General features: G+C 46.4%; 32 non-coding genes and 1 pseudogene across 32 annotated transcripts; all 33 read right to left on the bottom strand.

Annotated features, from left to right (window-relative positions):
• Positions 1-1,781: 1,781 nt before the first annotated feature.
• Positions 1,782-1,902, bottom strand: LOC135379525 (U5 spliceosomal RNA). The gene has a single exon (XR_010419011.1). It is a non-coding gene; the product is annotated as a U5 spliceosomal RNA (small nuclear RNA).
• A 295-nt stretch (positions 1,903-2,197) lies between these two features.
• LOC135380030 (U5 spliceosomal RNA) lies at positions 2,198-2,319 on the bottom strand. The gene has a single exon (XR_010419470.1). It is a non-coding gene; the product is annotated as a U5 spliceosomal RNA (small nuclear RNA).
• A 295-nt stretch (positions 2,320-2,614) lies between these two features.
• Positions 2,615-2,736, bottom strand: LOC135380029 (U5 spliceosomal RNA). The gene has a single exon (XR_010419469.1). It is a non-coding gene; the product is annotated as a U5 spliceosomal RNA (small nuclear RNA).
• A 295-nt stretch (positions 2,737-3,031) lies between these two features.
• On the bottom strand, positions 3,032-3,153 carry LOC135380028 (U5 spliceosomal RNA). Its single transcript, XR_010419468.1, has one exon. It is a non-coding gene; the product is annotated as a U5 spliceosomal RNA (small nuclear RNA).
• A 295-nt stretch (positions 3,154-3,448) lies between these two features.
• LOC135380027 (U5 spliceosomal RNA) lies at positions 3,449-3,570 on the bottom strand. Its single transcript, XR_010419467.1, has one exon. It is a non-coding gene; the product is annotated as a U5 spliceosomal RNA (small nuclear RNA).
• A 295-nt stretch (positions 3,571-3,865) lies between these two features.
• Positions 3,866-3,987, bottom strand: LOC135380025 (U5 spliceosomal RNA). Its single transcript, XR_010419466.1, has one exon. It is a non-coding gene; the product is annotated as a U5 spliceosomal RNA (small nuclear RNA).
• Positions 3,988-4,282: 295 nt separating this feature from the next.
• Positions 4,283-4,404, bottom strand: LOC135380024 (U5 spliceosomal RNA). The gene has a single exon (XR_010419465.1). It is a non-coding gene; the product is annotated as a U5 spliceosomal RNA (small nuclear RNA).
• A 295-nt stretch (positions 4,405-4,699) lies between these two features.
• On the bottom strand, positions 4,700-4,821 carry LOC135380022 (U5 spliceosomal RNA). The gene has a single exon (XR_010419464.1). It is a non-coding gene; the product is annotated as a U5 spliceosomal RNA (small nuclear RNA).
• A 295-nt stretch (positions 4,822-5,116) lies between these two features.
• LOC135380021 (U5 spliceosomal RNA) lies at positions 5,117-5,238 on the bottom strand. Its single transcript, XR_010419463.1, has one exon. It is a non-coding gene; the product is annotated as a U5 spliceosomal RNA (small nuclear RNA).
• A 295-nt stretch (positions 5,239-5,533) lies between these two features.
• LOC135380020 (U5 spliceosomal RNA) lies at positions 5,534-5,655 on the bottom strand. The gene has a single exon (XR_010419462.1). It is a non-coding gene; the product is annotated as a U5 spliceosomal RNA (small nuclear RNA).
• Positions 5,656-5,950: 295 nt separating this feature from the next.
• LOC135380019 (U5 spliceosomal RNA) lies at positions 5,951-6,072 on the bottom strand. Its single transcript, XR_010419461.1, has one exon. It is a non-coding gene; the product is annotated as a U5 spliceosomal RNA (small nuclear RNA).
• A 295-nt stretch (positions 6,073-6,367) lies between these two features.
• LOC135380018 (U5 spliceosomal RNA) lies at positions 6,368-6,489 on the bottom strand. The gene has a single exon (XR_010419460.1). It is a non-coding gene; the product is annotated as a U5 spliceosomal RNA (small nuclear RNA).
• A 295-nt stretch (positions 6,490-6,784) lies between these two features.
• On the bottom strand, positions 6,785-6,906 carry LOC135380017 (U5 spliceosomal RNA). The gene has a single exon (XR_010419459.1). It is a non-coding gene; the product is annotated as a U5 spliceosomal RNA (small nuclear RNA).
• A 295-nt stretch (positions 6,907-7,201) lies between these two features.
• LOC135379623 (U5 spliceosomal RNA) lies at positions 7,202-7,330 on the bottom strand (annotated as a pseudogene).
• Positions 7,331-7,799: 469 nt separating this feature from the next.
• LOC135380016 (U5 spliceosomal RNA) lies at positions 7,800-7,921 on the bottom strand. Its single transcript, XR_010419458.1, has one exon. It is a non-coding gene; the product is annotated as a U5 spliceosomal RNA (small nuclear RNA).
• A 295-nt stretch (positions 7,922-8,216) lies between these two features.
• LOC135380015 (U5 spliceosomal RNA) lies at positions 8,217-8,338 on the bottom strand. Its single transcript, XR_010419457.1, has one exon. It is a non-coding gene; the product is annotated as a U5 spliceosomal RNA (small nuclear RNA).
• A 1,624-nt stretch (positions 8,339-9,962) lies between these two features.
• LOC135380013 (U5 spliceosomal RNA) lies at positions 9,963-10,084 on the bottom strand. Its single transcript, XR_010419455.1, has one exon. It is a non-coding gene; the product is annotated as a U5 spliceosomal RNA (small nuclear RNA).
• Positions 10,085-10,270: 186 nt separating this feature from the next.
• Positions 10,271-10,392, bottom strand: LOC135380012 (U5 spliceosomal RNA). Its single transcript, XR_010419454.1, has one exon. It is a non-coding gene; the product is annotated as a U5 spliceosomal RNA (small nuclear RNA).
• A 186-nt stretch (positions 10,393-10,578) lies between these two features.
• LOC135380011 (U5 spliceosomal RNA) lies at positions 10,579-10,700 on the bottom strand. Its single transcript, XR_010419453.1, has one exon. It is a non-coding gene; the product is annotated as a U5 spliceosomal RNA (small nuclear RNA).
• Positions 10,701-10,886: 186 nt separating this feature from the next.
• LOC135380010 (U5 spliceosomal RNA) lies at positions 10,887-11,008 on the bottom strand. Its single transcript, XR_010419452.1, has one exon. It is a non-coding gene; the product is annotated as a U5 spliceosomal RNA (small nuclear RNA).
• A 186-nt stretch (positions 11,009-11,194) lies between these two features.
• On the bottom strand, positions 11,195-11,316 carry LOC135380009 (U5 spliceosomal RNA). The gene has a single exon (XR_010419451.1). It is a non-coding gene; the product is annotated as a U5 spliceosomal RNA (small nuclear RNA).
• Positions 11,317-11,611: 295 nt separating this feature from the next.
• On the bottom strand, positions 11,612-11,733 carry LOC135380008 (U5 spliceosomal RNA). The gene has a single exon (XR_010419450.1). It is a non-coding gene; the product is annotated as a U5 spliceosomal RNA (small nuclear RNA).
• Positions 11,734-11,919: 186 nt separating this feature from the next.
• Positions 11,920-12,041, bottom strand: LOC135380007 (U5 spliceosomal RNA). Its single transcript, XR_010419449.1, has one exon. It is a non-coding gene; the product is annotated as a U5 spliceosomal RNA (small nuclear RNA).
• A 186-nt stretch (positions 12,042-12,227) lies between these two features.
• LOC135380006 (U5 spliceosomal RNA) lies at positions 12,228-12,349 on the bottom strand. Its single transcript, XR_010419448.1, has one exon. It is a non-coding gene; the product is annotated as a U5 spliceosomal RNA (small nuclear RNA).
• Positions 12,350-12,535: 186 nt separating this feature from the next.
• On the bottom strand, positions 12,536-12,657 carry LOC135380005 (U5 spliceosomal RNA). Its single transcript, XR_010419447.1, has one exon. It is a non-coding gene; the product is annotated as a U5 spliceosomal RNA (small nuclear RNA).
• Positions 12,658-12,843: 186 nt separating this feature from the next.
• LOC135380004 (U5 spliceosomal RNA) lies at positions 12,844-12,965 on the bottom strand. Its single transcript, XR_010419446.1, has one exon. It is a non-coding gene; the product is annotated as a U5 spliceosomal RNA (small nuclear RNA).
• A 295-nt stretch (positions 12,966-13,260) lies between these two features.
• LOC135380002 (U5 spliceosomal RNA) lies at positions 13,261-13,382 on the bottom strand. Its single transcript, XR_010419444.1, has one exon. It is a non-coding gene; the product is annotated as a U5 spliceosomal RNA (small nuclear RNA).
• A 186-nt stretch (positions 13,383-13,568) lies between these two features.
• On the bottom strand, positions 13,569-13,690 carry LOC135380001 (U5 spliceosomal RNA). The gene has a single exon (XR_010419443.1). It is a non-coding gene; the product is annotated as a U5 spliceosomal RNA (small nuclear RNA).
• A 186-nt stretch (positions 13,691-13,876) lies between these two features.
• Positions 13,877-13,998, bottom strand: LOC135380000 (U5 spliceosomal RNA). The gene has a single exon (XR_010419442.1). It is a non-coding gene; the product is annotated as a U5 spliceosomal RNA (small nuclear RNA).
• A 186-nt stretch (positions 13,999-14,184) lies between these two features.
• LOC135379999 (U5 spliceosomal RNA) lies at positions 14,185-14,306 on the bottom strand. Its single transcript, XR_010419441.1, has one exon. It is a non-coding gene; the product is annotated as a U5 spliceosomal RNA (small nuclear RNA).
• Positions 14,307-14,492: 186 nt separating this feature from the next.
• Positions 14,493-14,614, bottom strand: LOC135379998 (U5 spliceosomal RNA). The gene has a single exon (XR_010419440.1). It is a non-coding gene; the product is annotated as a U5 spliceosomal RNA (small nuclear RNA).
• Positions 14,615-14,800: 186 nt separating this feature from the next.
• LOC135379997 (U5 spliceosomal RNA) lies at positions 14,801-14,922 on the bottom strand. The gene has a single exon (XR_010419439.1). It is a non-coding gene; the product is annotated as a U5 spliceosomal RNA (small nuclear RNA).
• A 186-nt stretch (positions 14,923-15,108) lies between these two features.
• Positions 15,109-15,230, bottom strand: LOC135379996 (U5 spliceosomal RNA). The gene has a single exon (XR_010419438.1). It is a non-coding gene; the product is annotated as a U5 spliceosomal RNA (small nuclear RNA).
• Positions 15,231-15,275: the final 45 nt, after the last annotated feature.

Raw genomic sequence — 15,275 nt, 5'->3', positions numbered from 1 at the left:
TCTCCTCTGAAAGACGGTGATAACGCCACGGTTACTCCCCTTGCATTACACGATCCAAAGCTGCTCACACTTGTGAAGCCCGTATTACGTTCGAATTTCCTGATGTCTGCCAGACAGAAAAAGTGCGTTTCCTGCAGACATAAAATTTGTACTCCCATTTTTTCGACGACATTCTTTAACACTTCTTGTTTTCTTTGCGATCTTAATCCTCTCACATTAAGTGTGGCGAGTTTGAACATGAATATACAAATTAAAATGCAAAGAACTGTGCACCTCACCAAGAGTACTGTCCTGAACGTGAAAGTCAATTTTCCTTTTTCTTCTTAACCAGTCCTCGGCCTCGCTGTGGCAGGGCTGCTAGCTGACCAGGCAGTACGTGCGTAGCGCATGTAACACTTTCTCCTGTGGAGGACGTCCCCGTCGAGAGCGGCCTCTTCAGTCCCGATATGACGACGTTGTCTTCGTCCATGTCTTCGGTGTCTGTCTCGCGATTTCCTTCGCTCAGATCTGCCTGGCTGTTTTCTTTTTCCGTGTCCTCTTCGGACCCCATATCTTCATTGGACAACACGAACTCGCTGCCATCTCCTTTCCCTGTCGAGCTCTGGACTTCATTTTGCCGCGAATCATCCGTATGTCCAACCGACGTAAGCGAGTCGTTTGCATCGTCTGACTTCTCGTCCTGTGCCATGCTGGCCTCTTGATCACCCTGCAGGTGCTCCTCTGTTGGTTTCTCTGCGACTTCCTCGTCGCTGACACGTTGTCCATCGTTCGCCGGAGCCTCTTCACGGGTTACGTTGTTGGCCTCTCCTTCACGCGTCCTCTCCTGGTCCGACGCTACGCTGGCGTACGATTTCTCCGGACACGATGAAGTCGGGTGATCGTCCCCGCACCTTTTACACGGAGCTTGGCATCCTCTGGCTGAGTGTCCATACTCGCTGCACCTTCCGCAAAACTCTGTCCTACAGTCAAACGAAAAGTGGCCCGTCTGTCCGCACCTACGACACGACTTTTTCATGCCGGAATAAACGCACATGGTCTGAAACCCATCGATTTCAATGAAGTTCGGGACTTCTCTTTCCATAACCATGATGACTCTCCGGCTGCCTCGTTCCACAGTTGGCGCCTCTTGAAAGTAATCTCGTTTTACCGAGATCACCTGACCGTATTTCCTGAGTTCCTCCTCTACGTCTTCGTTTGGAACCTCAATCGGCAAAAAGTGCAACGATACCGTCTTCGTGTTTCTTTCACAGCATACAACGGGGTAGCTTCGTCCCTTCACTTCAAGCGTCCCCTTGGCTTGCAAATCTTCTGCCACTTTCCTCGAGGTCACCGTGATGGCAAATTTGCCATGTCCGTAGGGGTTGATCCCTTTCGACGCGTGAAGACCCACGCTTTTCAATAATCCATGAAGCACGTCGCTCATGCGAACGTCACGGTCCGTTTCAATAAAGAAACTCAACTCACGGTTGATTTTACGTCGGGTCGCCATCTTCCAACCTTGAAGAGGCTCCCCACTGCTAACTGTTGATAAACTGCTTCGGTCGACACTATCTAATCTTCAGAACTTCCGCCGATTTGAAGGGAGACCAGAGCATATGTCCTGAATTTTCAACGTTCGTCGACGCCCTATTTCAAACATATGAGAGGCAAAGTGGTGGAGTCCCGTCTCTCTCTCTTTCTTTTCCTTTATTTGTTTGACTTGTTTTTGGGGTCCGGGTGTGGCCGGTCAGGACACGTCCGACCTGGACGCATGTTTTCTCTTTGAATTGAATGATGTAGCCTTCCCCAAACGGGTCAGGCCTATCAAAAATTGTCTAGAAGCTCATTGTGCTGTCCCCTCCACGGTGATCTTTAGTAAAAGGCGAAAGATCAATACGCGGATTTGAAGGGAGACCAGAGCATATGTCCTGAATTTTCAACGTTCGTCGATGCCCTATTTAAAACATATGAGACGCAAAGTGGTGGAGTCCCGTCTCTCTCTCTTTCTTTTCCTTTATTTGTTTGACTTGTTTTGGGGGTCCGGGTGTGGCCGGTCAGGACACGTCCGACCTGGACGCATGTTTTCTCTTTGAATTTTTTAAATTTTGTTTTCTTTCTTTTCCTCTATTTCTTTTATCTGTTTTGGGCTGGGGGTGTGGCCGGTCAGGACACGTCCGACCTGGACGCATGTTTTCTCTTTGAATTGAATGATGTAGCCTTCCCCAAACGGGTTAGGCCTATCAAAAATTGTCTAGAAGCTCATTGTGCTGTCCCCCTCCACGGTGATCTTTAGTAAAAGGCGAAAGATCAATACGCGGATTTGAAGGGAGACCAGAGCATATGTCCTGAATTTTCCACGTTCGTCGATGCCCTATTTAAAACATATGAGACGCAAAGTGGTGGAGTCCCGTCTCTCTCTCTTTCTTTTCCTTTATTTGTTTGACTTGTTTTGGGGGTCCGGGTGTGGCCGGTCAGGACACGTCCGACCTGGACGCATGTTTTCTCTTTGAATTTTTAAAATTTTGTTTTCTTTCTTTTCCTCTATTTCTTTTATCTGTTTTGGGCTGGGGGTGTGGCCGGTCAGGACACGTCCGACCTGGACGCATGTTTTCTCTTTGAATTGAATGATGTAGCCTTCCCCAAACGGGTTAGGCCTATCAAAAATTGTCTAGAAGCTCATTGTGCTGTCCCCCTCCACGGTGATCTTTAGTAAAAGGCGAAAGATCAATACGCGGATTTGAAGGGAGACCAGAGCATATGTCCTGAATTTTCCACGTTCGTCGATGCCCTATTTAAAACATATGAGACGCAAAGTGGTGGAGTCCCGTCTCTCTCTCTTTCTTTTCCTTTATTTGTTTGACTTGTTTTGGGGGTCCGGGTGTGGCCGGTCAGGACACGTCCGACCTGGACGCATGTTTTCTCTTTGAATTTTTTAAATTTTGTTTTCTTTCTTTTCCTCTATTTCTTTTATCTGTTTTGGGCTGGGGGTGTGGCCGGTCAGGACACGTCCGACCTGGACGCATGTTTTCTCTTTGAATTGAATGATGTAGCCTTCCCCAAACGGGTTAGGCCTATCAAAAATTGTCTAGAAGCTCATTGTGCTGTCCCCCTCCACGGTGATCTTTAGTAAAAGGCGAAAGATCAATACGCGGATTTGAAGGGAGACCAGAGCATATGTCCTGAATTTTCCACGTTCGTCGATGCCCTATTTAAAACATATGAGACGCAAAGTGGTGGAGTCCCGTCTCTCTCTCTTTCTTTTCCTTTATTTGTTTGACTTGTTTTGGGGGTCCGGGTGTGGCCGGTCAGGACACGTCCGACCTGGACGCATGTTTTCTCTTTGAATTTTTTAAATTTTGTTTTCTTTCTTTTCCTCTATTTCTTTTATCTGTTTTGGGCTGGGGGTGTGGCCGGTCAGGACACGTCCGACCTGGACGCATGTTTTCTCTTTGAATTGAATGATGTAGCCTTCCCCAAACGGGTTAGGCCTATCAAAAATTGTCTAGAAGCTCATTGTGCTGTCCCCCTCCACGGTGATCTTTAGTAAAAGGCGAAAGATCAATACGCGGATTTGAAGGGAGACCAGAGCATATGTCCTGAATTTTCCACGTTCGTCGATGCCCTATTTAAAACATATGAGACGCAAAGTGGTGGAGTCCCGTCTCTCTCTCTTTCTTTTCCTTTATTTGTTTGACTTGTTTTGGGGGTCCGGGTGTGGCCGGTCAGGACACGTCCGACCTGGACGCATGTTTTCTCTTTGAATTTTTTAAATTTTGTTTTCTTTCTTTTCCTCTATTTCTTTTATCTGTTTTGGGCTGGGGGTGTGGCCGGTCAGGACACGTCCGACCTGGACGCATGTTTTCTCTTTGAATTGAATGATGTAGCCTTCCCCAAACGGGTTAGGCCTATCAAAAATTGTCTAGAAGCTCATTGTGCTGTCCCCCTCCACGGTGATCTTTAGTAAAAGGCGAAAGATCAATACGCGGATTTGAAGGGAGACCAGAGCATATGTCCTGAATTTTCCACGTTCGTCGATGCCCTATTTAAAACATATGAGACGCAAAGTGGTGGAGTCCCGTCTCTCTCTCTTTCTTTTCCTTTATTTGTTTGACTTGTTTTGGGGGTCCGGGTGTGGCCGGTCAGGACACGTCCGACCTGGACGCATGTTTTCTCTTTGAATTTTTTAAATTTTGTTTTCTTTCTTTTCCTCTATTTCTTTTATCTGTTTTGGGCTGGGGGTGTGGCCGGTCAGGACACGTCCGACCTGGACGCATGTTTTCTCTTTGAATTGAATGATGTAGCCTTCCCCAAACGGGTTAGGCCTATCAAAAATTGTCTAGAAGCTCATTGTGCTGTCCCCCTCCACGGTGATCTTTAGTAAAAGGCGAAAGATCAATACGCGGATTTGAAGGGAGACCAGAGCATATGTCCTGAATTTTCCACGTTCGTCGATGCCCTATTTAAAACATATGAGACGCAAAGTGGTGGAGTCCCGTCTCTCTCTCTTTCTTTTCCTTTATTTGTTTGACTTGTTTTGGGGGTCCGGGTGTGGCCGGTCAGGACACGTCCGACCTGGACGCATGTTTTCTCTTTGAATTTTTTAAATTTTGTTTTCTTTCTTTTCCTCTATTTCTTTTATCTGTTTTGGGCTGGGGGTGTGGCCGGTCAGGACACGTCCGACCTGGACGCATGTTTTCTCTTTGAATTGAATGATGTAGCCTTCCCCAAACGGGTTAGGCCTATCAAAAATTGTCTAGAAGCTCATTGTGCTGTCCCCCTCCACGGTGATCTTTAGTAAAAGGCGAAAGATCAATACGCGGATTTGAAGGGAGACCAGAGCATATGTCCTGAATTTTCCACGTTCGTCGATGCCCTATTTAAAACATATGAGACGCAAAGTGGTGGAGTCCCGTCTCTCTCTCTTTCTTTTCCTTTATTTGTTTGACTTGTTTTGGGGGTCCGGGTGTGGCCGGTCAGGACACGTCCGACCTGGACGCATGTTTTCTCTTTGAATTTTTTAAATTTTGTTTTCTTTCTTTTCCTCTATTTCTTTTATCTGTTTTGGGCTGGGGGTGTGGCCGGTCAGGACACGTCCGACCTGGACGCATGTTTTCTCTTTGAATTGAATGATGTAGCCTTCCCCAAACGGGTTAGGCCTATCAAAAATTGTCTAGAAGCTCATTGTGCTGTCCCCCTCCACGGTGATCTTTAGTAAAAGGCGAAAGATCAATACGCGGATTTGAAGGGAGACCAGAGCATATGTCCTGAATTTTCCACGTTCGTCGATGCCCTATTTAAAACATATGAGACGCAAAGTGGTGGAGTCCCGTCTCTCTCTCTTTCTTTTCCTTTATTTGTTTGACTTGTTTTGGGGGTCCGGGTGTGGCCGGTCAGGACACGTCCGACCTGGACGCATGTTTTCTCTTTGAATTTTTTAAATTTTGTTTTCTTTCTTTTCCTCTATTTCTTTTATCTGTTTTGGGCTGGGGGTGTGGCCGGTCAGGACACGTCCGACCTGGACGCATGTTTTCTCTTTGAATTGATTGATGTAGCCTTCCCCAAACGGGTTAGGCCTATCAAAAATTGTCTAGAAGCTCATTGTGCTGTCCCCCTCCACGGTGATCTTTAGTAAAAGGCGAAAGATCAATACGCGGATTTGAAGGGAGACCAGAGCATATGTCCTGAATTTTCCACGTTCGTCGATGCCCTATTTAAAACATATGAGACGCAAAGTGGTGGAGTCCCGTCTCTCTCTCTTTCTTTTCCTTTATTTGTTTGACTTGTTTTGGGGGTCCGGGTGTGGCCGGTCAGGACACGTCCGACCTGGACGCATGTTTTCTCTTTGAATTTTTTAAATTTTGTTTTCTTTCTTTTCCTCTATTTCTTTTATCTGTTTTGGGCTGGGGGTGTGGCCGGTCAGGACACGTCCGACCTGGACGCATGTTTTCTCTTTGAATTGAATGATGTAGCCTTCCCCAAACGGGTTAGGCCTATCAAAAATTGTCTAGAAGCTCATTGTGCTGTCCCCCTCCACGGTGATCTTTAGTAAAAGGCGAAAGATCAATACGCGGATTTGAAGGGAGACCAGAGCATATGTCCTGAATTTTCCACGTTCGTCGATGCCCTATTTAAAACATATGAGACGCAAAGTGGTGGAGTCCCGTCTCTCTCTCTTTCTTTTCCTTTATTTGTTTGACTTGTTTTGGGGGTCCGGGTGTGGCCGGTCAGGACACGTCCGACCTGGACGCATGTTTTCTCTTTGAATTTTTAAAATTTTGTTTTCTTTCTTTTCCTCTATTTCTTTTATCTGTTTTGGGCTGGGGGTGTGGCCGGTCAGGACACGTCCGACCTGGACGCATGTTTTCTCTTTGAATTGAATGATGTAGCCTTCCCCAAACGGGTTAGGCCTATCAAAAATTGTCTAGAAGCTCATTGTGCTGTCCCCCTCCACGGTGATCTTTAGTAAAAGGCGAAAGATCAATACGCGGATTTGAAGGGAGACCAGAGCATATGTCCTGAATTTTCCACGTTCGTCGATGCCCTATTTAAAACATATGAGACGCAAAGTGGTGGAGTCCCGTCTCTCTCTCTTTCTTTTCCTTTATTTGTTTGACTTGTTTTGGGGGTCCGGGTGTGGCCGGTCAGGACACGTCCGACCTGGACGCATGTTTTCTCTTTGAATTTTTTAAATTTTGTTTTCTTTCTTTTCCTCTATTTCTTTTATCTGTTTTGGGCTGGGGGTGTGGCCGGTCAGGACACGTCCGACCTGGACGCATGTTTTCTCTTTGAATTGAATGATGTAGCCTTCCCCAAACGGGTTAGGCCTATCAAAAATTGTCTAGAAGCTCATTGTGCTGTCCCCCTCCACGGTGATCTTTAGTAAAAGGCGAAAGATCAATACGCGGATTTGAAGGGAGACCAGAGCATATGTCCTGAATTTTCCACGTTCGTCGATGCCCTATTTAAAACATATGAGACGCAAAGTGGTGGAGTCCCGTCTCTCTCTCTTTCTTTTCCTTTATTTGTTTGACTTGTTTTGGGGGTCCGGGTGTGGCCGGTCAGGACACGTCCGACCTGGACGCATGTTTTCTCTTTGAATTTTTTAAATTTTGTTTTCTTTCTTTTCCTCTATTTCTTTTATCTGTTTTGGGCTGGGGGTGTGGCCGGTCAGGACACGTCCGACCTGGACGCATGTTTTCTCTTTGAATTGAATGATGTAGCCTTCCCCAAACGGGTTAGGCCTATCAAAAATTGTCTAGAAGCTCATTGTGCTGTCCCCCTCCACGGTGATCTTTAGTAAAAGGCGAAAGATCTTTAGAAAAAATCTTCCCGGAAACAACACCGCAAGCGATGTTGCCCCGACGACCGTTTTACGGGCCGCGCATTCCAAGACACGGCCCACCCGGGGGCGGACCGCGTTATCAAGGGGCCCTTCTCGAAATATGAAGGACCGGCTCCCTTTCGCCTCCCTCCACCGCGATAGATCGAAAGATCAATACGCGGATTTGAAGGGAGACCAGAGCATATGTCCTGAATTTTCCACGTTCGTCGATGCCCTATTTAAAACATATGAGACGCAAAGTGGTGGAGTCCCGTCTCTCTCTCTTTCTTTTCCTTTATTTGTTTGACTTGTTTTGGGGGTCCGGGTGTGGCCGGTCAGGACACGTCCGACCTGGACGCATGTTTTCTCTTTGAATTTTTAAAATTTTGTTTTCTTTCTTTTCCTCTATTTCTTTTATCTGTTTTGGGCTGGGGGTGTGGCCGGTCAGGACACGTCCGACCTGGACGCATGTTTTCTCTTTGAATTGAATGATGTAGCCTTCCCCAAACGGGTTAGGCCTATCAAAAATTGTCTAGAAGCTCATTGTGCTGTCCCCCTCCACGGTGATCTTTAGTAAAAGGCGAAAGATCAATACGCGGATTTGAAGGGAGACCAGAGCATATGTCCTGAATTTTCCACGTTCGTCGATGCCCTATTTAAAACATATGAGACGCAAAGTGGTGGAGTCCCGTCTCTCTCTCTTTCTTTTCCTTTATTTGTTTGACTTGTTTTGGGGGTCCGGGTGTGGCCGGTCAGGACACGTCCGACCTGGACGCATGTTTTCTCTTTGAATTTTTTAAATTTTGTTTTCTTTCTTTTCCTCTATTTCTTTTATCTGTTTTGGGCTGGGGGTGTGGCCGGTCAGGACACGTCCGACCTGGACGCATGTTTTCTCTTTGAATTGAATGATGTAGCCTTCCCCAAACGGGTTAGGCCTATCAAAAATTGTCTAGAAGCTCATTGTGCTGTCCCCCTCCACGGTGATCTTTAGTAAAAGGCGAAAGATCAATACGCGGATTTGAAGGGAGACCAGAGCATATGTCCTGAATTTTCCACGTTCGTCGATGCCCTATTTAAAACATATGAGACGCAAAGTGGTGGAGTCCCGTCTCTCTCTCTTTCTTTTCCTTTATTTGTTTGACTTGTTTTGGGGGTCCGGGTGTGGCCGGTCAGGACACGTCCGACCTGGACGCATGTTTTCTCTTTGAATTTTTTAAATTTTGTTTTCTTTCTTTTCCTCTATTTCTTTTATCTGTTTTGGGCTGGGGGTGTGGCCGGTCAGGACACGTCCGACCTGGACGCATGTTTTCTCTTTGAATTGAATGATGTAGCCTTCCCCAAACGGGTTAGGCCTATCAAAAATTGTCTAGAAGCTCATTGTGCTGTCCCCCTCCACGGTGATCTTTAGTAAAAGGCGAAGTTTATTGTGAGAAAAACCGCCTGACCGCAATGGGTCCCGCACAAACATCCCTGCTCAACACCAACACCAAAGAGCCAACATTCAGAACAAGTCGCGACACTCACACTATTACACGTAAAAAACATTACGGCAGCAATCACACTAACCACTATTACAATACATTCATACCTCGCTATCATTAGATTCACAATAAAATCCACGAACATCCCGAGCCCAGCAAATGCAACTTACAGTTCATACGGAAGACAACAGCGAATCAACATGCGGAATTATGTCAGTACATGCGTATATTAAAGACTAGACTAGAGACTAACAATCACTGTATCATACAACAGGTACCAGAATGCAGAGCACAGTGCACCCCACCCTTGTCCGAAAAGCTCAGAAGAACAGTGTCAATACATAAACTACAATGTACCACATTCGGCGACCTTTGTCTCAAAAATTGACACAAATCTTCCCACTGTTCCGAACAAACACTTTCCGGTGCCGTTTCCACCGCTTTTTAAAATCGTCCACCCCCATGACATCTAACTCGTACTGTAATTTTCTTCTTAACGAAACTCTAACGTAAAAAGTTACGATTCTTAATGACTCATTTGTCCCGCCATACAATTTCCTGTTTCTTGAAGCCCACAGCTGATATTTAATTTCGTTCAAAAGCAAGCAAAAAGCTGGCCCTTGTCCGCTGTCCACTGGGATCGGGTCGAAGACGTGCACTGTGCTGTACTGAATATTGGACAGAGCAAACAATGCCGCCATTTTTCGCCACAAAGCGCTTGCCAACACGCAGTCGTAAAAAATGTGTTTGTGGTTCTCCATTCGACCACAGGTGGCACACTCATTGGTAGCTCGAAACCGGAACCTCTGCAATCGAGTAGCCACCGGCAAAACATCGTGAGACATCTCCCACGCTAGATCTGCCCGATCATCATCCAGAATCGGTGAGAGAAGGAGACCCCTCGAATCTGCTACGTGCGTCGATATAAGGTCCCTTTTACAAGCATAGAACAAGGCGAAAGATCAATACGCGGATTTGAAGGGAGACCAGAGCATATGTCCTGAATTTTCAACGTTCGTCGATGCCCCATTTAAATCATTTGGGAGGCAAAGTGGTGGAGTCCCGTCTCTCTCTCTTTCTTTTCCTTCACTTGTTTGACTTGTTTTGGGGGTCGGGGTGTGGCCGGTCAGGACACGTCCGACCTGAACGCATGTTTTCTATTTGAATTGAATGATGTAGCCTTCCCCAAACGGGTTAGGCCTATCAAAAATTGTCTAGAAGCTCATTGTGCTGTCCCCCTCCACGGTGATCTTTAGTAAAAGGCGAAAGATCAATACGCGGATTTGAAGGGAGACCAGAGCATATGTCCTGAATTTTCAACGTTCGTCGATGCCCTATTTAAAACATTTGGGAGGCAAAGTGGTGGAGTCCCGTCTCTCTCTCTTTCTTTTCCTTGACTTGTTTGACTTGTTTTGGGGGTCGGGGTGTGGCCGGTCAGGACACGTCCGACCTGAACGCATGTTTTCTATTTGAATTGAATGATGTAGCCTTCCCCAAACGGGTTAGGCCTATCAAAAATTGTCTAGAAGCTCATTGTGCTGTCCCCCTCCACGGTGATCTTTAGTAAAAGGCGAAAGATCAATACGCGGATTTGAAGGGAGACCAGAGCATATGTCCTGAATTTTCAACGTTCGTCGATGCCCTATTTAAATCATTTGGGAGGCAAAGTGGTGGAGTCCCGTCTCTCTCTCTTTCTTTTCCTTCACTTGTTTGACTTGTTTTGGGGGTCGGGGTGTGGCCGGTCAGGACACGTCCGACCTGAACGCATGTTTTCTATTTGAATTGAATGATGTAGCCTTCCCCAAACGGGTTAGGCCTATCAAAAATTGTCTAGAAGCTCATTGTGCTGTCCCCCTCCACGGTGATCTTTAGTAAAAGGCGAAAGATCAATACGCGGATTTGAAGGGAGACCAGAGCATATGTCCTGAATTTTCAACGTTCGTCGATGCCCTATTTAAATCATTTGGGAGGCAAAGTGGTGGAGTCCCGTCTCTCTCTCTTTCTTTTCCTTCACTTGTTTGACTTGTTTTGGGGGTCGGGGTGTGGCCGGTCAGGACACGTCCGACCTGAACGCATGTTTTCTATTTGAATTGAATGATGTAGCCTTCCCCAAACGGGTTAGGCCTATCAAAAATTGTCTAGAAGCTCATTGTGCTGTCCCCCTCCACGGTGATCTTTAGTAAAAGGCGAAAGATCAATACGCGGATTTGAAGGGAGACCAGAGCATATGTCCTGAATTTTCAACGTTCGTCGATGCCCTATTTAAAACATTTGGGAGGCAAAGTGGTGGAGTCCCGTCTCTCTCTCTTTCTTTTCCTTGACTTGTTTGACTTGTTTTGGGGGTCGGGGTGTGGCCGGTCAGGACACGTCCGACCTGAACGCATGTTTTCTATTTGAATTGAATGATGTAGCCTTCCCCAAACGGGTTAGGCCTATCAAAAATTGTCTAGAAGCTCATTGTGCTGTCCCCCTCCACGGTGATCTTTAGTAAAAGGCGAAAGATCAATACGCGGATTTGAAGGGAGACCAGAGCATATGTCCTGAATTTTCAACGTTCGTCGATGCCCTATTTAAATCATTTGGGAGGCAAAGTGGTGGAGTCCCGTCTCTCTCTCTTTCTTTTCCTTCACTTGTTTGACTTGTTTTGGGGGTCGGGGTGTGGCCGGTCAGGACACGTCCGACCTGGACGCATGTTTTCTCTTTGAATTTTTTAAATTTTGTTTTCTTTCTTTTCCTCTATTTCTTTTATCTGTTTTGGGCTGGGGGTGTGGCCGGTCAGGACACGTCCGACCTGGACGCATGTTTTCTCTTTGAATTGAATGATGTAGCCTTCCCCAAACGGGTTAGGCCTATCAAAAATTGTCTAGAAGCTCATTGTGCTGTCCCCCTCCACGGTGATCTTTAGTAAAAGGCGAAAGATCAATACGCGGATTTGAAGGGAGACCAGAGCATATGTCCTGAATTTTCAACGTTCGTCGATGCCCTATTTAAATCATTTGGGAGGCAAAGTGGTGGAGTCCCGTCTCTCTCTCTTTCTTTTCCTTCACTTGTTTGACTTGTTTTGGGGGTCGGGGTGTGGCCGGTCAGGACACGTCCGACCTGAACGCATGTTTTCTATTTGAATTGAATGATGTAGCCTTCCCCAAACGGGTTAGGCCTATCAAAAATTGTCTAGAAGCTCATTGTGCTGTCCCCCTCCACGGTGATCTTTAGTAAAAGGCGAAAGATCAATACGCGGATTTGAAGGGAGACCAGAGCATATGTCCTGAATTTTCAACGTTCGTCGATGCCCTATTTAAAACATTTGGGAGGCAAAGTGGTGGAGTCCCGTCTCTCTCTCTTTCTTTTCCTTGACTTGTTTGACTTGTTTTGGGGGTCGGGGTGTGGCCGGTCAGGACACGTCCGACCTGAACGCATGTTTTCTATTTGAATTGAATGATGTAGCCTTCCCCAAACGGGTTAGGCCTATCAAAAATTGTCTAGAAGCTCATTGTGCTGTCCCCCTCCACGGTGATCTTTAGTAAAAGGCGAAAGATCAATACGCGGATTTGAAGGGAGACCAGAGCATATGTCCTGAATTTTCAACGTTCGTCGATGCCCTATTTAAATCATTTGGGAGGCAAAGTGGTGGAGTCCCGTCTCTCTCTCTTTCTTTTCCTTGACTTGTTTGACTTGTTTTGGGGGTCGGGGTGTGGCCGGTCAGGACACGTCCGACCTGAACGCATGTTTTCTATTTGAATTGAATGATGTAGCCTTCCCCAAACGGGTTAGGCCTATCAAAAATTGTCTAGAAGCTCATTGTGCTGTCCCCCTCCACGGTGATCTTTAGTAAAAGGCGAAAGATCAATACGCGGATTTGAAGGGAGACCAGAGCATATGTCCTGAATTTTCAACGTTCGTCGATGCCCTATTTAAAACATTTGGGAGGCAAAGTGGTGGAGTCCCGTCTCTCTCTCTTTCTTTTCCTTGACTTGTTTGACTTGTTTTGGGGGTCGGGGTGTGGCCGGTCAGGACACGTCCGACCTGAACGCATGTTTTCTATTTGAATTGAATGATGTAGCCTTCCCCAAACGGGTTAGGCCTATCAAAAATTGTCTAGAAGCTCATTGTGCTGTCCCCCTCCACGGTGATCTTTAGTAAAAGGCGAAAGATCAATACGCGGATTTGAAGGGAGACCAGAGCATATGTCCTGAATTTTCAACGTTCGTCGATGCCCTATTTAAATCATTTGGGAGGCAAAGTGGTGGAGTCCCGTCTCTCTCTCTTTCTTTTCCTTCACTTGTTTGACTTGTTTTGGGGGTCGGGGTGTGGCCGGTCAGGACACGTCCGACCTGGACGCATGTTTTCTCTTTGAATTTTTTAAATTTTGTTTTCTTTCTTTTCCTCTATTTCTTTTATCTGTTTTGGGCTGGGGGTGTGGCCGGTCAGGACACGTCCGACCTGGACGCATGTTTTCTCTTTGAATTGAATGATGTAGCCTTCCCCAAACGGGTTAGGCCTATCAAAAATTGTCTAGAAGCTCATTGTGCTGTCCCCCTCCACGGTGATCTTTAGTAAAAGGCGAAAGATCAATACGCGGATTTGAAGGGAGACCAGAGCATATGTCCTGAATTTTCAACGTTCGTCGATGCCCTATTTAAATCATTTGGGAGGCAAAGTGGTGGAGTCCCGTCTCTCTCTCTTTCTTTTCCTTCACTTGTTTGACTTGTTTTGGGGGTCGGGGTGTGGCCGGTCAGGACACGTCCGACCTGAACGCATGTTTTCTATTTGAATTGAATGATGTAGCCTTCCCCAAACGGGTTAGGCCTATCAAAAATTGTCTAGAAGCTCATTGTGCTGTCCCCCTCCACGGTGATCTTTAGTAAAAGGCGAAAGATCAATACGCGGATTTGAAGGGAGACCAGAGCATATGTCCTGAATTTTCAACGTTCGTCGATGCCCTATTTAAAACATTTGGGAGGCAAAGTGGTGGAGTCCCGTCTCTCTCTCTTTCTTTTCCTTGACTTGTTTGACTTGTTTTGGGGGTCGGGGTGTGGCCGGTCAGGACACGTCCGACCTGAACGCATGTTTTCTATTTGAATTGAATGATGTAGCCTTCCCCAAACGGGTTAGGCCTATCAAAAATTGTCTAGAAGCTCATTGTGCTGTCCCCCTCCACGGTGATCTTTAGTAAAAGGCGAAAGATCAATACGCGGATTTGAAGGGAGACCAGAGCATATGTCCTGAATTTTCAACGTTCGTCGATGCCCTATTTAAATCATTTGGGAGGCAAAGTGGTGGAGTCCCGTCTCTCTCTCTTTCTTTTCCTTCACTTGTTTGACTTGTTTTGGGGGTCGGGGTGTGGCCGGTCAGGACACGTCCGACCTGAACGCATGTTTTCTATTTGAATTGAATGATGTAGCCTTCCCCAAACGGGTTAGGCCTATCAAAAATTGTCTAGAAGCTCATTGTGCTGTCCCCCTCCACGGTGATCTTTAGTAAAAGGCGAAAGATCAATACGCGGATTTGAAGGGAGACCAGAGCATATGTCCTGAATTTTCAACGTTCGTCGATGCCCTATTTAAAACATTTGGGAGGCAAAGTGGTGGAGTCCCGTCTCTCTCTCTTTCTTTTCCTTGACTTGTTTGACTTGTTTTGGGGGTCGGGGTGTGGCCGGTCAGGACACGTCCGACCTGAACGCATGTTTTCTATTTGAATTGAATGATGTAGCCTTCCCCAAACGGGTTAGGCCTATCAAAAATTGTCTAGAAGCTCATTGTGCTGTCCCCCTCCACGGTGATCTTTAGTAAAAGGCGAAAGATCAATACGCGGATTTGAAGGGAGACCAGAGCATATGTCCTGAATTTTCAACGTTCGTCGATGCCCTATTTAAAACATTTGGGAGGCAAAGTGGTGGAGTCCCGTCTCTCTCTCTTTCTTTTCCTTGACTTGTTTGACTTGTTTTGGGGGTCGGGGTGTGGCCGGTCAGGACACGTCCGACCTGAACGCATGTTTTCTATTTGAATTGAATGATGTAGCCTTCCCCAAACGGGTTAGGCCTATCAAAAATTGTCTAGAAGCTCATTGTGCTGTCCCCCTCCACGGTGATCTTTAGTAAAAGGCGAAAGATCAATACGCGGATTTGAAGGGAGACCAGAGCATATGTCCTGAATTTTCAACGTTCGTCGATGCCCTATTTAAATCATTTGGGAGGCAAAGTGGTGGAGTCCCGTCTCTCTCTCTTTCTTTTCCTTCACTTGTTTGACTTGTTTTGGGGGTCGGGGTGTGGCCGGTCAGGACACGTCCGACCTGAACGCATGTTTTCTATTTGAATTGAATGATGTAGCCTTCCCCAAACGGGTTAGGCCTATCAAAAATTGTCTAGAAGCTCATTGTGCTGTCCCCCTCCACGGTGATCTTTAGTAAAAGGCGAAAGATCAATACGCGGATTTGAAGGGAGACCAGAGCATATGTCCTGAATTTTCAACGTTCGTCGATGCCCTATTTAAAACATT

This window comes from Ornithodoros turicata, chromosome 1 (assembly GCF_037126465.1).
Source record: "Ornithodoros turicata isolate Travis chromosome 1, ASM3712646v1, whole genome shotgun sequence".
Taxonomy (NCBI): domain Eukaryota; kingdom Metazoa; phylum Arthropoda; class Arachnida; order Ixodida; family Argasidae; genus Ornithodoros; species Ornithodoros turicata.
This window is presented reverse-complemented; position numbering and strand designations above follow the sequence as displayed.